General features: G+C 34.9%; 1 protein-coding gene across 3 annotated transcripts in view; it reads left to right on the forward strand.

Moving 5' to 3' along the window:
* The first annotated feature begins 6,567 nt into the window (after positions 1-6,567).
* Positions 6,568-17,085, forward strand: part of LOC126827118 (neprilysin-4) — a 73,966-nt gene continuing 63,448 nt past the window's right edge. The window contains exons 1-2 of one of the 3 annotated variants that reach the window (XM_050556319.2): positions 6,568-6,796; positions 6,987-7,342. The gene's annotated coding sequence lies outside the window, so the exon portion shown is untranslated. Of the gene's footprint in view, positions 6,797-6,826; positions 7,343-17,085 lie in introns of those variants that run through there. The other 2 variants (XM_050556320.2, XM_056102414.1) reach the window with 2 other exon arrangements.

Raw genomic sequence — 17,085 nt, forward strand, 5'->3', positions numbered from 1 at the left:
AAAACATTTACTAGTATGTTGTTAAAAACTGGTACTTGTATCACCAACGGTCAGGGCTATTCTTCGTTTGAATATGCACCCAGATTATATATGATATTTGAATGACGTTAAAAAATGGTACTTGTATGATGTTAAAAACTTGTACTAGTATGGCAGAACAGTAGGACGTTAAACCCCATTTCATTTCATGGTACTAGTATGATGTTAAAAACTTCTATGACGTTAAAAACTTGAACTAAAATCTGCTCATACTGAATTTGACGCTGGCTCGCTAGTCTGGAGGTCGGGTGTTCGATCTTTGCATTGGCCGAGAAAGTTCATCCAGATTTTCCGGCGTGGTTATCCCCTTGTCAGTGATGCAGGACGGAGGGCCTGACAAGGACAGCTGTCTTGTCGTTCAGATTGGATGAAAAACCGAAGTCCTGTGTACACATTGGTGTGCACGTAAAAGATCCTTTGACAGTTGGAATTCGATATAAGAGTAGGCCGTAGTGCCGCTGTACAGGCAAAATCCCCCTCATAGTACACTGTATGGTGTATGCCCGTCTTCATTAGCCCAGTTCAGAGCAGAACAGTAGGACGTTAAATTCCATTTCATTACAATCAACATAAAGTGGAACGGTATATTAGTTCTGAAATGACTTAGTTTGTGTTGAAGTGGACGTTAAACTCTCTCTCTCTCTCTCTCTCTCTTCACCTGACATGTGACAGACATGACCGTATTAATAAAAAATAAAAACATAGAAAAAAATAAAAATCTGTGCTCAAGAAAATAAAGACAAATCTGTACTTGAGAAAAAAAAAAGGCGAATCTGTCCCTGAGAAAAAAAATGACGAATCCTGAATTTGTTTCTGGCAATGTCTGTGTCAGGCGGTTGATTTCTTGTTTTCACTCATATTAAACAAGAATACGATTATCATTTATTCTGGCTCCATTTACAGCATCATTATTAGAAAATAATGTAGTTTTAATGTATTTTATCAGTCATTAGTATCATTAACGAGAACACAGATAGACGAACATATACTCTTAATTCTTACGCAATATCAAAACTACATTATGAATTTCCACACCTTTATAGGGCAACAAAAAGAGTTTGAAATGTAACAGGTTCCGGTGTAATGCTTTAACAAATTGGGTTGAATTGGGTTTTGTTGGGAATATAATGCTGTTTGAAACCCTAGAGAGTCAACTTCTCTTCTGTAGTCATACATTTGCTACATAATTTTTATGATAAATTAATGTTACCCTTCAGTGGTTGTAACTTCACTGTGCAGTGGTTGTATTACCCCCCCCCCCCAATGGTTATAATGTCTCTTTGCAGTGGTTGTAATGTTATCCTCCAATGGTTGTAATGTCACTGTGCAGTGGCTGTATTCCCCACAATGAATATAGTGTCACTGTGAAGTGGTTATAATGTCTCTGTGCAGTGGTTGTAATGTCATCCTGCAGTGGTTGTAATGTCATCCTGCAGTGGTTGTATTATCCCACAATGATTATAGTGTCACTGTGAAGTGGTTGTAATGTCACTGTGATGTGGTTGTAATGTCACCCTGCAATGGTTGTAATGTCACCCTGTAATGGTTGTAATGTCACTGTGCTGTGGTTGTAATGTTACCCTGCAATGGTCGTAATGTCATTATGCAGTGGTTGTAATATCACCCTGCAATGGTTGTAATGTCACCCTGCAATGGTTGTTTGATACATTGAGTGGGTTTGATGGCCGAATGGTTAGCATGTGCGCGCTGTATCATGAGGTCTTTCATTAAATCAACTAGCGTGGTTTCGATTCCCCTGGTTGTACATGACACGGAGTAGGGTCGCCTGTCCAACCTTGTGGGTTTTCTCTGAATTATTGAAATAAATTATTGAAATAAAATTGAAGTATATATGTTGATCCCGAAATGACCTAGTTTGTGTCGAGTGGACGTTAAACCCCATTTCTCTCTCTCTCTCTCTCTCTCTCTCTCTGTTTGATACATTAATGTTAAGTTACAATGGCTGTTCAGTACATTGTCACCTTGCAGTTGTTGTTTTGTATATTTATGTTGCATTGCAGTGGTTGTTCAGTACATTAATGTTGCACTGCAGTGGTTGTTCAGTTTATTGACATTATCTTGCCTTGGTTTTTTGGTACATTAACATTTTCTTGCAGTGGTTCTACAGTATGCATCGGAAATAAGTTTTTTATTCACATATGTCCTGAGAAGAAATTATGTTCATGTAAGGGATTGTGCAATTTTACATCCATTTGTAGCGTAAAAAATGATTGAACATTAACAAAAAATATATAAAAACAAAGTTTCTTTTGTTCAAAATCACAGTAAAAGAGAGGAAAACTCGTACTTGATTACAATAAGAGAATATTTATTGAAACATCCTGCTAAATGTCTATAAACCAGTGATTGATTTCCATATAAATTGGGTTGTGTTTTTTAAATATATTTTTGCTTAGATCTTTCAATTTGATGAGGGAGTTGAGTGGGATGTGGAAGGCAGGGGCTAAAATGGCAAATTCATATATTGTACGTGTATAAGCTAATAGGTAAAATTCTGTGTACATGTGACCTCAAAACTCTCCATGAGAAAAATTTCATGACACAGTGACATTTATCAAATGTGCACTACATTTATTTTATATTTAAATATATATCACCTATACCATCGTGTATATGGAACATATTAAAAGACAATAGCATACTCTCAGAGTTGCACTTTCTGCTCGCTGATCTTTACCCAGCTTAGATTGCATTGTTAAATTCTAGCATCAAAGTACGGAATGCCTGAGGTGAGGTTTCTTGGTAATGTGAAATGAGATAGACATTAAACAAGATCAAAGCATGGACTTAATTTATAAGTTTACTGCATCACGACATGAAAATGATTGCGTACAAAGGACAGGCATACATAAATTCTCAAGTGCATGGTCTCCGTATTAAATTTACTGAGAACATTACGAAGGAAATTCATTAAATTCAATTATTCGTTTCCACTGAAAGCTTAATCCGTTTCTAGTTCTGTTAATGTAAGCCTTTCATACGCTGGAGAAACGAAAACAAAAAAATCTGGTATATTTATTTGGAAACCAGTCTATATATACAGGCATAGTCTACTGGTTTTGTTTGAAACATAAATAACTGATTTTCATCGGAATTAGTCAAGCCCGATGCGTTCTAAGAAATAACAGCTAAAGACAGCTTGAGTTGATAATAGAATGTTGTTGTAATCCCCTGGGCACGAAGCTTCTACGAGATACGAGAATCGTAAGACATAGGGTAATCGCTCAAATACACATAATTGATTTGTGAATCCATAAACTATGAATAGTAAATGTTGTTGTATTCAAAAAATTTATAAAACAATGATACCCAGGAGAAAATTCTTCGCTATGATGACGTCAAGAGCGCAATCATTGAAACACATTTAAATCTGGCACGTGTTTTAATATTTTATGAGATTTTCTTCAGATAAAATCTGCTAGAATATAATGCTTTGATTTATACAATAATCTGGATTTTTTTTCATTTTAGTAGTTTAGGGGCCACAGTGGATGAGTGGGTAAGACACTGGCTCGCTCTCAGTGATGGCTAAGGATTTTCTGGCGGGGTTTTCCCTTGTCAGTGGTGCAGGACGGATGGCCTAACAAGGACAACTGTCTAGTCGTTTGGATGGGTTGAAAAACTGAGGTCCTGTGTACACATTGCGTGCACGTAAAAGATCCCTTGGCAATTGGAATTCAGTATAATATTAAGCCTTAGTGCCGATGTCCGGGCAAAATTTCTCTCATAGCACACTGTATGGCGTATGCCTGTCTTCATTAGCCCAGTTGTAACAGAACAGTAGGAGGTTAAAGTTGCTAAATCGCTAATATTTGGGACCTAGAAATTGACACAAATGGGTCGCAACGCGTATAATGATGTAATTTGTAGGTATATAAACTGATTTACATTCAATCGTTTCCGTTTTACTCTAATTTCGAATCAGTTGAAATTATGTTCGGCGAAATACGCCAGAAGTCTCAATCGAATGGCAATCTCTAGCATCTAGTTATTCCAGTCTACACTGATAGTATTCATTGTGCATGCTCTCCAGATAAGAATATGGCGTCACCGTTTGACACGACTTATGGAATATGTCTAGCCTCATTCTTCAAGTCCCTTGTTACAAATGGTGCTGAAACGCATTATGGTACATGATTGGTGTACCAATGGTAAAATGTTTATTTTGTCTTAAATATTGGATATCAGAAGCCTGTCTTTTCCCCGGTAAGATCACAACATCAAAGTTGATTTAAATTGACAAATAATTTATGTTTTCAATGTCGAAGACTTTAGATGATATTGAGTTAAAGACTTAGCTTCTTTAAATTGACAAATAATTTATGTTTTCAATGTGGAAGACTTTAGATGATATTGAGTTAGAGACTTAGCTTCTTTAATAAGGATATTTATATCCAGGTACAAAGAAACATACCTGTGTAGATTAATAGGAATGTCAGGAAGAATTTATATTAAGTTAAACAGAGATTGAAGAAACATTACATTGATTATAGTCTCTTAATAGCCTTTAATGATTGAACTTAACATAACACAATATTACATAACATCACATAACCCAACATAGCTCAACACAATGCAATATAACACAACATAATGCAATATAACACAACATACTGCAATATAACACAACACAACATAACGCAATATAACACAACATAACATAATGCAATATAACACACAATAACATAACACAGTTCTATGGATAACATGAAATGAAATGAATTGGGGTTTAAAGTTCTACTGTTCTGCGCAGACTGGGCTAATACAGTGTGCTATGAGGGAAATTTTGCCCAGGCAAAAGGGATTTTTACGTGCGTTCCAGTATATACACAGGACCTTGTTTTTTTTGTCCCATTTGAACAACTAGACAACTGTCCTTGTCAGGCCCTCTGTCATGCACCACTGACAAAGTGAAACTATGTCGGAAAATCCCAATGAACAATCACCATATCATGTTCACACAAACCTTTAAAAAGATTTCACCGTAATTTATGTATGTAAAATAAAGCCTCTTGTCTTGAGGAAGAAATATAGTTTCCAAGGTGGTTTTCTAGCAGGGTTCCTCCTTGTCAGTGTTGCAGGACAGAGAGCCAGACAAGGATAGCTGTCTAGTCGTTCGGATAAGATGAAAAACAGGTTCCATGTACACATTAACATACCCTTGCCAGTTGGAATTCTATACATGTATAATAGTAGGCTGTGTGTCCTCTGGTTTCCTCCCACTGCTAAAGACTCCTACTTGCAAGCAAGTTATTGAAATAAATTGAACCAAAATGATTGTGTTTGTGTTAAGTGGGTGTTGTGCTCCATTCTCTCCCTGTATTTTTTTTTTTAGACCTATTCAGTATAGCAGACAATTTTATCTTAATACCCTTGAATATAAGGACAAATTTTCAGTATGAAAAATCATTGCAATGTCTCTTATAAGATCGTCTGAAGATTTTTTACACAAAACAGTTCTTTGAGAATCTTTATTTGATATGCTTCAAGAAAAGAAAAAGCCTTTATCACTCTATAAATGTGCTTCCAAACTTACGACTAATACTAGAATAAGCTTTATAAAGAAAAGTTTATCTGATAATGTGTGTGCTGCAGACTCTACCATAATTAAAAATAATTCAATTACTTGTAGATCGCCTCTTTTAAATTCTTCAGTTTATTTATTAGTGAGGAGAGCGAAGGCCGTGTTTTATAAATTACGCTCACGGTGTCTTGGATGTGAATGCTATGGCTATAATAATGAGATTTGTGTAAATTTAGCAGGTGCTCTGCTTGTACTGTGATTATGTTTTAGAGAGAGTGGTCCGTCAAACAATATTGATTCATGTCTGACAATTACGGGGACAATTTCCCCGCTCTACTTTACGCATCCTTTTTTTTCTTTCGGTTTTCTAGAACGTAAATTAGATAGTAGATTTTAAATAATTTTGTGGACTTTTCGAGAAAGTATCATAATTATTGATTAGACACTATAATATAATTTAAATATTTAAGTAGAATTTTCTAGAACATGAATAAGATAGTAGGTTTTAAATATTAATAAAATGTAACTTAAATGGTAGTTTTTGAATATTTCTGTGGATTTTTCTACAAAGTAACTTAAATAGTAAGCTTATATTTGAAATATTTCTATGAAATTTCAAGAATATAACTCAAAAAGTAGGTTTTAATTATTTCTGTAGATTTTTCTAGAAACTACCAGTAACTTAAATACTAAGCTTATATTTGAAATATTTCTATGGACATTTCTAGAATCTAACTTAAAAGGTAGATTTTAAATATTTCTGTCGAATTTTCTAGAACATTAACAAAATAGTAAATTGCAAAAATTTCTCTTCACTTTTCTTTTTGTTCAACCCCCATTTCATTTCATTGTACGTATATAAGTTGTTTTTATAACAGCTAGTGTGAAATGATCTATAGGGAATAAAATTGAGTGGTTAAACAGTCCATTCAAGTATTCCATTTTATAATCTAAAATCCAGAGACCCAGAAACTGAAGAGAAATTCTTCAGATGGTCGAAAATCTGACCTTATTCACTAAAACTACACAGAGTTCCTACTTCGATACCCTTAAGACCAATTAAGTCTAATGATAGGTCCCAAGTGTTTTTGATGGCAAACTCATACCCATCTCCTTCAAGCCTGTGTTTTGGATGTGACAAGACTGTATTAGCCGTTATAATCAAATCGGAACAGCTTGCCACTAGTGTCTGCTACTGTGCCAGTGATAGAGGTATTGTCTTTGGCTTTATCAACCGTTATCATCTACGCTGTCGGGGCCTATCTTCCTACTGCAAGATCTTAATTCCTCTTGGTTTACTCCATGATAAAGCTTTATTTATGAGGTGCTTACTAATTACACGTATTCTCCTGTATATAGTGTCAGACTATTGTTCAGCGTCTAATGTATTTCTAATTTTCAGCTCACAAGAATAACTAAAGGTAATTATTACTAGAAACGGAGTGCCTGACATAAAAGTTCCCACTACATAGAGATGGACGCAATTGGAAGACATAAAGTGAGTAGTACCATCTGAAACTCTTATGTGGTGATGATTGAAAAGTGCCATCCATTTAATTGTTTTTTTCTCAGTTTGTGAATAATTCTTCGTGGTTCTATAATTCCTGATCAATTCAAATAGAAAATGGATATTATTATCAAGTGGATGACAAGTTATAACTACCAAAACGGATTAAGCTAGACATCTTGTTTGTTTAATTATTTTGTATACAGATTTCGTGAGGATTTATAATTACGTATATCATATTTAGAAAAAAGGTAAGTGCCTGTTATACAAATTTTTTGTTTTATGAAAATGAAAAAAATTTTGTTTTATGAAAATGAACCAATTTTTGTTTCATGAAAATGAACAAATTTTTGTTTTATAAAAAATGAACAAATTTTTGTCTTATAAACATGAACAAATTTATGTTTTATAAAATTGATTAAATTTTTGTTTTATAAAATTGGTTAAATATTTGTTTTATAAAATTGATTAAATTTTTGTTTTATAAAATTGATTAAATATTTGTTTTATAAAATTGATTAAATTTTTGTTTTATAAAATTGATTAAATTTTTGTTTTATAAAAATGAAGAAATTATATTTTTGATAACGTGTTTTATATAATAATTTTCTCATGATTTAATTTAGATTTCCAGTTCTCATAGATTACTTCTGATAAGAAATTGCCCCATGGTTGATGAAATAAATATAAACTGATGTGGCACTCATATTACAGAAATAATTCAAAGAGTTATTGTTATCACTTTTATCCAGAACGTAAATGTAATTAATGTTATGTAGTATCTTTTTCACAATAACACTTAAGTTAAACGATCGCGATAAATATAAAAAAAACGAACCACTGGCCTACTTAGATGCATCTAAAACATTGAGTTTCTTTATTCCCTTAAAACACTGAGTTTCTTTATTCACCTAAAACATTGAGTTTCCCTATCTCCCTAAAACATCGAGTTTTGAATTTACCTAAAACATTGAGTTTTTGCATTCACCTAAAACACTGAGTTTCTCTATTCCCCTAAAAGATTGAGTTTTTCCATTCACCTAAAACACTGAGTTCTCCATTCACCTAAAAGATAGAGTTTCCCCATTTACCTAAAACATTGAGTTTCATCATTCACCTAAAACAATTCGTTCTCCATTTACCTAAAAGATTGAGTTTTTACATTCACCTAAAACACTGAGTTGTCCATTCACCTAAAAGATCGAGTTTCCCCATTTACCTAAAACACTGAGTTTAATCAGTCACCTAAAACATTGAGTTTCTCCATTTTCAAACATGGAGTTTCTGCATTCCTATAAATCATTGAGTTTCTCCATTCCCCTATAACATTGAGGTTCCCCATTCCCCTAAAGCATTGAGTTTCTCCATTCTAAAACATAGAGTTTTCAGCCCAAAAATTATTGAGTTTCTCTATTCACCAAAAATATTGATCTCCTAAAACATTGAGTTTTTCCACGTCCCTAAAACATTCTGTTAAAACATTGAGTTTCCCCCATTCCCCTAAAACATTGAGTTTCTCCATTCACCTAAAACATTGAGTTTCTCCATTCACCTAAAACATTGAGTTTCTCCATTCACCTAAAACATCGAGTTTCTCCATTCACCCGAAATAACCTAATTTGTGTCGAGTGGATGTTAAACCCCATTTCTCGCTCTCTATCTCTTCCTATACAGAAATGGCATGGGTCAAATATCCAATGGATTTAAGTCCCAGGGCGAGATTCACCTCATATTAAAACTCAAAGTCTACACCCTCACTGTAACCCAGGTATCATTTTATCTTGTGTATTTAGCCCAAATTTATTTCACATTCATTCAATATCAAAGCTCCGTTTGAAATTAATAAGCATTTAATTTCCTGATACACAAGATTGAATAATACCTGGGTTACAGTCCCAATAGGGCTAAATTCACTTCATATAATAGTTTACTGTATCAGTAATGTTTTCATGCACAGAATTCAAAGCACTACCTTATAGTGCAAGAGATTATCCTACTTTCGTTGACCAGCTAATATCCCGACTGTAGGCTTCTATTTCAGTTATTATTGAATTTCAGGAAGTCACTGCTTGTGTTTATACTTGTGTGTATTTATTTTTCCTAAGGGCAATTAATTTAAATTAGCTACTTAAAACTAATTACACTGCACATGTTGTGTATCAATATACTAAATTGGATTTTCTTTCTTTTCAAATTACAAAATGGGCATCCATTATCTGATCTTGCTGACACGTCAGTTCTGTCTGTAGAAGATTAAAAATGAAATGGGGTTTAACATCCTAATTTTCTGCAGTGACTCGGCTAATGAAGATGGGCATACAGTTTGCTATGAGGGACATTTTTGCCTGATCAGCTGTATTACAACCTAATCTTATATCGAATTCCAACTGTCAAGGGATCTTTTACGTTCCCAGCGATAAAATTAACAATCCGATTAAAGTACAGATCTATATTTCGTTCAGGTCAGGGGTCAAACGAGCGGCTTTTGACATTGATTAATCAATCAGCGTTGACGTTTATAGTGGTTGACCCACAGTTCCATGCATCAAAAGGCCAAGAATTCGCCGTAACAGACCGTTTCATTGGCTAACCCCTCACATCATCCAGAACGCGGGTTATATAACAACTCTTCCCAATCGCATAGTGTAGTAAAGACAAGTAAAACAAAATTTTGAACTATAAAAAACGAAACGAAATAGAATCTGTGTTTTAATCAGATTGTAAAATTAAAGGATGTGAACCAATAAGCTTGATCAGGAGAGCAAGAAGATGGTGGGAAGGAAATGTCACAGCAGCTGGCGACCTAGATCTCAAAAGTCCCACTTATGCATCCCTTGCGATCCGATGTGACCTAGATCTCTTAAGTCCCACTTACGCAGCCCTTGCAATCCGATGCGAGAGTGTGCCTCTGGTAATACTGACCACTTGACTACAATCGTAAGCCACTGACCAAGCTGGCCCAAATTAAGGTCAAAGAAACCAAATGAAAACCAATGTGATAGTACAAAATGGTGATGCTATCGTCTAAGTTTCGCAATAAATGTCTTAAAAGTTGGTTCTGCTATTGCGTGGTATGATCTGTTCTTTAAATATAAATACGTGTTTGTTGTCCAGTTGCTATCGACAAAGTCCTCGGCCATTTTTATGTACATAAATGATGTAAAGGAGAGCTGAAGAAAACACTAAATGCCTAAACATTTCGCAAATCTAGTTGTATCCAGTGACAAAACGGCTTGGGGGGTTGGATGGCCGAATGGTTAGCACACGCGCGTTGTATCATACGGTCTGTCATTAAGTCAACTGGTGGGGTTTCGATTCCCCGGTTGTACGTGACAAGGGGTAGGGTCACCTGTCCAACCTCGTGGGTTTTCTCCAGGTCCTCCGGTTTCCTCCCACTGCTAAAGATCCCTATGCGTAAGCGAATGATTTAAATAAAATTAAACAATGTGTTAGTCCCGAAATGACCTAGTTTGTGTCGAGTGGACGTTAAACCCCCTCTCTCTCTCTCTCTCTCTCTCTCTCTCTCTCTCTCTCTCTCACACAAAACGGCTTATGTCGCTGGATATTGAAACACATTATATAAATTTGTCTTATAGGAACTGTGGTAGCTTTTCTGAAGACACTTTTTGGTGAGGGTTGGTGTGGGTATTGGTCTTTGTGTAGCTTCCCTGTTTCAACTCCCTTAGCTATATTTTGGGTTCATTCTCTTAAGATATATTTTGGGTGAGGTGTGGTGAAAGGTGTCAGGTGCTGTAAAGTATACTGAGATTTCCCCAAAATAAAAAAATAAATATCGAATTAAATATGAAAAGTACTGAAAATACACCAAAAAATCCCAGAAAAAAAAAAATGTTGATACTAATTACCTTAAACAAACTCCTAAATACCAAAAAATCAATAAATACCAAAAAACATCACTAAATACCAAAAATTATCACTAATTATCAAAAAAAAAAACTACATATCGAAATACTGAAAAGATAGAGACCTCATTTGGTTTCTACTGTTGTGTAGTTAAAGCCACTGTTTAGTTTCTGGAGCAGTGTTGAGTAATTAACAGACTAATTAATTACTCAACACTGCTGTAGAAACTAAACAGTTATAAACCCAAAACTCATTATCTATCTAAACACCAGACATTTTAAACTACACAACAGTAGAAACCCAATAGTTTTCTATGGTTCTCAACAGATTTGATCAGTTTTCTAACATCGGTTTCAAACTAAACATTAAATACTGAAACTCCTACTAAAAGATAAATGATACCAGGGGCCTGTTTCACGAAATTTTAACTAAAGATAAAATCCAAATTTTAGTAGATAGTTAAATTTTGATTGGCTAAGCACTAAAATCAATCTAGTATTATCCAATCAAATTACTAAAATTTGGATTTTATCTTTGTTAAAATTTCGTGAAACAGGCCCCTGGATTATTGTAGTGGAGGCGTAAATGACTGTCATTCCGTTTGAATTGTTTATATGTATTTCATTGAACATAATTGATTAGAAATCACAACAAATTTTTAAAAATTGATAATAAATCACTTTATATACATTCAAATTACATTAAACATACATTATGCAAGAGCTAAATATGCCAATTGCAGGTATTTCTTTAGGCCTGAAATGTTATATAAATTATTTACCCGTTAAGCGTGACGTTTTTGAAATGTTAACTATCCCCTATTGTTTAATTAATTTGACGAATTGACAAAGAACTATGTACTATGTTCTAAGAATAGGTTGGGGAAAATACCTCCAAGGCGTTATATTACGCCCTACACACAGTGAGTGGCAGTTGTCCAGGACGTAATATAATGTCCTACACATGCTGCGATGGTGGGGGAATTCCAAAGGGATTCCCCCAAGTGACGAACTATGTTCTAAGAATAGGTTGGGGAAAATACCTCCAAGGCGTTATATTACGCCCTACACACAGTGAGTGGCAGTTGTCCAGGACGTTCTATAACTGGTTAATTAGACATTAATTAACTTATCCAGACCATAATCAACTCTCGATGGCATCGCTAGCCTGCAATATTTACTGGATTATGATCCCATTTGATGCTCAACTTCCATTCATAATTTAATCATGAAATGGATGATCAAGACTATGTTTTTTATCGTACAAACTTTAGTAATGATGATCGAGGCTAGACTGAAATTTCAATCGCTTAATTCTCGGTTCAGAGTGGATCAATTTGACTGAAATTTTCAGCAAATTGCCTTTACATTATCTAGTTTTTAACTATTACAGTGAAAACTGCCAGCTCTTTATCTTATCTCCCATAATGTATCTTTAATATGTGCTTTTAGAACCTTTTTGTCTATTTTAAGGTTCCAAAGCATAGAACCATACACCCATTAAGAAGCATTGTTACTTCTAAAGTATTAACAATAAACTTTTGATATCATCACAATATTTGGTGCAATAAAAAAAGGTAGATATTATCAAGGTTAACTTTAAAATTTATTAAAATAAACCTGTTTAATACCTGTACATTCCTGTATATTCTATAGACACACCTGTGCTCATCCCTTTTATTTAGTTAAAATCAGCTAGACTTTTAAACCCCATTTCATTTCAATTAGTTAGAATACACCTGTAATTGACCTGTACTTACCTGTGCACATACATTTTATAGACAGACAAAACACACCCAAGTTCATCCCATTTCCATGCTTCAATGAATGTTGTCCACCTATTGTTGTACCTGTACAATACGTCGGTACTGATACCGATCAGGTAAAAACAAAAAATAGGAAAAACAACGTTTACTTTATTTGTTATGACATCACTTTTATGCCCTAAGAAAGAGCGTTTGATAGAGATGTACGTAAGATATAAACTAGAATAGACAAATAACTAAACAATATGGCCGACAATCAAAGTGTATGCTTGATCTTAAAAGATCACGTTAGAAAGAAAAGTTATTTCACAGTTAGAGGTAATTATTTTAATTAAATGTATTAATTAGAAATACGACAAATATTATTATGTGTTATTTTGTAGAGTATAGTATAGTGGAGGGGTGATATATAGGCTATGTCTGTACATTGATTCAACTTTAATCAAATATTCTTTATGAAAAAAAAAAAAAAGAATTAAACATGCATTATGCAAGAGCAAAATCTGCTTATTACAAGTCTTTCTTTAGGCCTGAAATGTTATCTAAATTATCAATTAGACATTAATTAACTTATCCAGACCAAAATGAACTCTCGATGTCAAGGCCAGCCTTCGATGTTGGCTGGATTAGATTCCTATATGCCGCTAACGGCCGTTGATAATTAAATCAATAAAAGTGGATAATCGAGACTAAGCTGTTTATATTAATGATTTTAGTAATGATGACCGAGACTATGCCAAAATTTCACCCGCTTCTTTCTCGGCTCATAGTGGATCAATTTGACTGAAATTTTCAGCAAATTACCTTTACGCTATCTAGTTTTTAACTATTATAGCGAGAACTGCCATCTCGTTATCTAATCTCCCATAATGTATCTTTAAGACTAAACCAATTTGATTTTGTATTCTTTGATGTCCTGATAAACAGAAAGCCAATTGAATCATGTGAAAGTTGTTTTGTTTAAAGTTCAAAACTTATAAAGCTTTTGGGACTAAAAGCTTTCGAACGGCACAACCAAGTACCTTTGGATTTTAAATAAATCTCTTTCTCGAAGAAATAATTTAATAAGGGATATTTTTACAGGTGTTTCAAAAGAAGAGAAAGTCAAATAGGATGATTTTAATATTATTAAATGCCTTGAAATAACAAAAATTGTTTTCCTATTTTATTTTTGTATAAAATCTGATATAGGTCTACTATAATTATAATATTACCAGGCCCGGAAATAACGATTTTAGATGTAACCCGACAAAATGTCAGGCACTAATTAAATAGTACCTGACATTTTCAACTTAGTGCCGGACATGTATTTATAATATGAATAAAAAAGACAAATCAGTGCCGGACAAAATGACAGGCACCAGAGGCTTAGTGTCTGTATTGGTTCCTGACATTGTCTGTGACAGGTGCCTTATTCCCATGCTTGAATATTACAGGGAACTATGTTAGTCATGTGGTACAGATACTGGGCCGAGATGTAGTTTGCGATTTTACAAGCTTTGTTACTACTTGTCGGGTTTGACACCGTTTGGTTTGACAAGGAAAGAGTTGTCTAATTACTGAGATAGGACGGAACACTCTACAGACTATATTTATCATCTGATTGTTTTGAAATTGAAATGTGTTGTGGCCCTTGTTTCATCGTAGGTGTATGTTTCGTTGCCTGGCAACCTATCTTTACTGCTTGTGGTTCCGCTATGATTGACAAGGAAGGAGAGAAATGAAATGAAATGGATTTTAATGTTCTACTCTTATATCAAATTCCAACTGTCAAGGGGTCTTTTACGTGCACGCCAATTTATACACGGGTCCTCGATTTTTCATCCTATCCGAATGACTAGACAGGTGTGCTTGTCAGACCCTCCGTCCTGCACCACTGATAAGGGGACACCACGGCGGAAAATCCCAATGAACTTTCTCGGCCAATGCAGGGATCGAACACGCGACCTCCAGGCTATCGAGCCAGCGTCTTACCCACTCAATCACTGTGGCTCCTCATAGGAAAGAGTTGTCTAATTAATGAGATATGGGGAAAAAATGAGGGTCCGTGATTACTACTTTGGGATTGACCAGGAAAGAGTTAAACACATGACACAATTATGGAATACAAGTTGTTTAAAGGAAGGGTTGCCAAATGATTAAGATAGAGAAAATAAACAAGGGTCCATGTGTGTGTACTCACTGGCGTGTGTGTAAAAGAATCCTCCTTAGAATAAAATGTTTAATGCACTTTTATCAATGTAATGCCCACATGTAAAGTCACCATATAAGGCCATATATAAAAAAATGTTCTGGTTCTCAAATTCGTTCGTTTGTTTCTAGTTTTACGTCCATTTCCACCTAAGGGGATAACGTAGACAATGGTTCTCAGATAATCCTGTCTCACTTAAAAAGGGCTGCATGGATCGTATTCAGATAAATTTTTTTCCCCGTTTATAGGAAATAGCTCTATAAAAATGTTTTACCCCAGTTATAGGAAATAGTGATGGCTCATTTATCAGGTACACAACCTGGTTGAATGACAGTATTATACCGAATAATCATATCCTATACATAACAGGGGGATTGGGAGGCCGAATGGTTAACTCATGCACATTTGATTATACGGTCTGTCGTTGAGTCAAGTGGCATGGTTTCGATTCCCTGCTTGTACGTAGGGTCGCCTGTTCAACCTTTTCTTGTGTCCCCTGGTTTCCTCCCACTGCTACAAACCCCTAGCTAACGTTGAAATAAATTGAACCATATGTTAGTCCCAAAATGACCTAGTTTGTATCATGTGGAGGTTAAACCCCATCTCTCTCTCTCTCTCCCTCTACCGTGCACTGTATCATAAGGCCTGTCATTGAGTCAACTGGCGTGGTTTTGAATCCCCGGTTGTACGTGACATGGAGTAGGGGTCGCCTGTCCAACCTCATGGGTTTTCTCCGGGTCTTCCGGTTTCCTCCCACTGCTAAAGAACCCTATGCACAAGCGAATTATTGCAATAAAATTAAACCATATGTTAGTCCCAAAATGACCTAGTTTGTGTTGAGTGGACGTTAAACCCGATTTCTCTCTCTCCCTCCCTCCCTCCCTCTCTCACCACAACAAGATGAAATAAATGTAGTCCCTTGAAATGTGATGTTTATGAGAAGTCATTTAGCGGCCAGTAGCCCCAATAAAAGCCTCCTTTCTGCATCAGATTTTTAGTAAGGATTATCTGATAACCAAAATATTTATTTTGTATGGCCTAAAGTTGTTATATTTAAGAATTAAACCACTAGGACAGATCATAGAACAATGAATTCCTGACTATCGGATATTCGAGATTTATTCTCATTTTATAAAAGGATATCATATAAACATTTCATTATACAAATTGTGGTGAGCTGTTGGTTTTAATCCCTGATTTGTAATGTTTAGTTCTGTTTGACATAGTTTCTGTGTAAATTAGGATATTCTCAATGAGGTATTATATATATTTAATGAATTGTAATATAAATTGGGGTATATGTAATATAAATTGGGGTATATGTAATATAAATTGGGGTATATGTAATATAAATTGGGGTATATGTAATGAGCTGTAATATAAATGAGGTTATATTTGATAAGCTGTAATATAAATTAGTATATTTTATGAGCTGTAATATAAATGAGAATATATTTGATGAGCGACAATATAAATTTGAGTATACTCAATGAGTTGTACTATAAATAAGGGTATATGTAATGAGCTGTAATATAAACAAGGGTATACTCAATGAGCTGTAATATAAATGGGTATAATTAATGAGTATATGTAATATGCTGTAATATAAATAAGGGTATGTGTAATGAGCTGTTATATAAACAAGGGTATATTTAATGAGCTGTTATATAAATGAAGGTATATTTAATGAGAAGTAATATTTAATGCCCCTGGTCATCATTCGTTGTAAATGTCAGTCTTAAAATGGTTTAACTCCGTTCGGGGAGGGGGGGGTGGATGGCCGAATGGGGTTAGCATGTGCGCGCTGCGCTGTATCATACAATCTATCATTGAGTCAACTGGCAGGGTTTAGATTCTCCGGTTGTACGTGACAAGGAGTAGGTCTGTCATTGGTTGGTTTCGAATCCCCGATTGTAAGTGGCAAGGAGTAGGGTCGCCTGTCCAACCTCGTGGGTTTTCTCTGGATCCCTCCCACTGCTAAAGACCCCTACGCGCAAGCGAATTATTGAAATAAAATTGAATCACGTGTTAGTCCCGAAATGACCCAGTTTGTGTTGAGTGGACTTTAAACCCTATTTCTCTCTGTCTCTCAACTCTGTTCAGTATTTATAAAGATATGATGAATGTAAAATTTGTAAATATTCTGCACCCTCTGTCTATGGTATGAACAAAAC

The sequence above is a fragment of the Patella vulgata genome, chromosome 7, assembly GCF_932274485.2.
Source record: "Patella vulgata chromosome 7, xgPatVulg1.2, whole genome shotgun sequence".
In the NCBI taxonomy this organism is placed as follows: Eukaryota; Metazoa; Mollusca; class Gastropoda; family Patellidae; genus Patella; species Patella vulgata.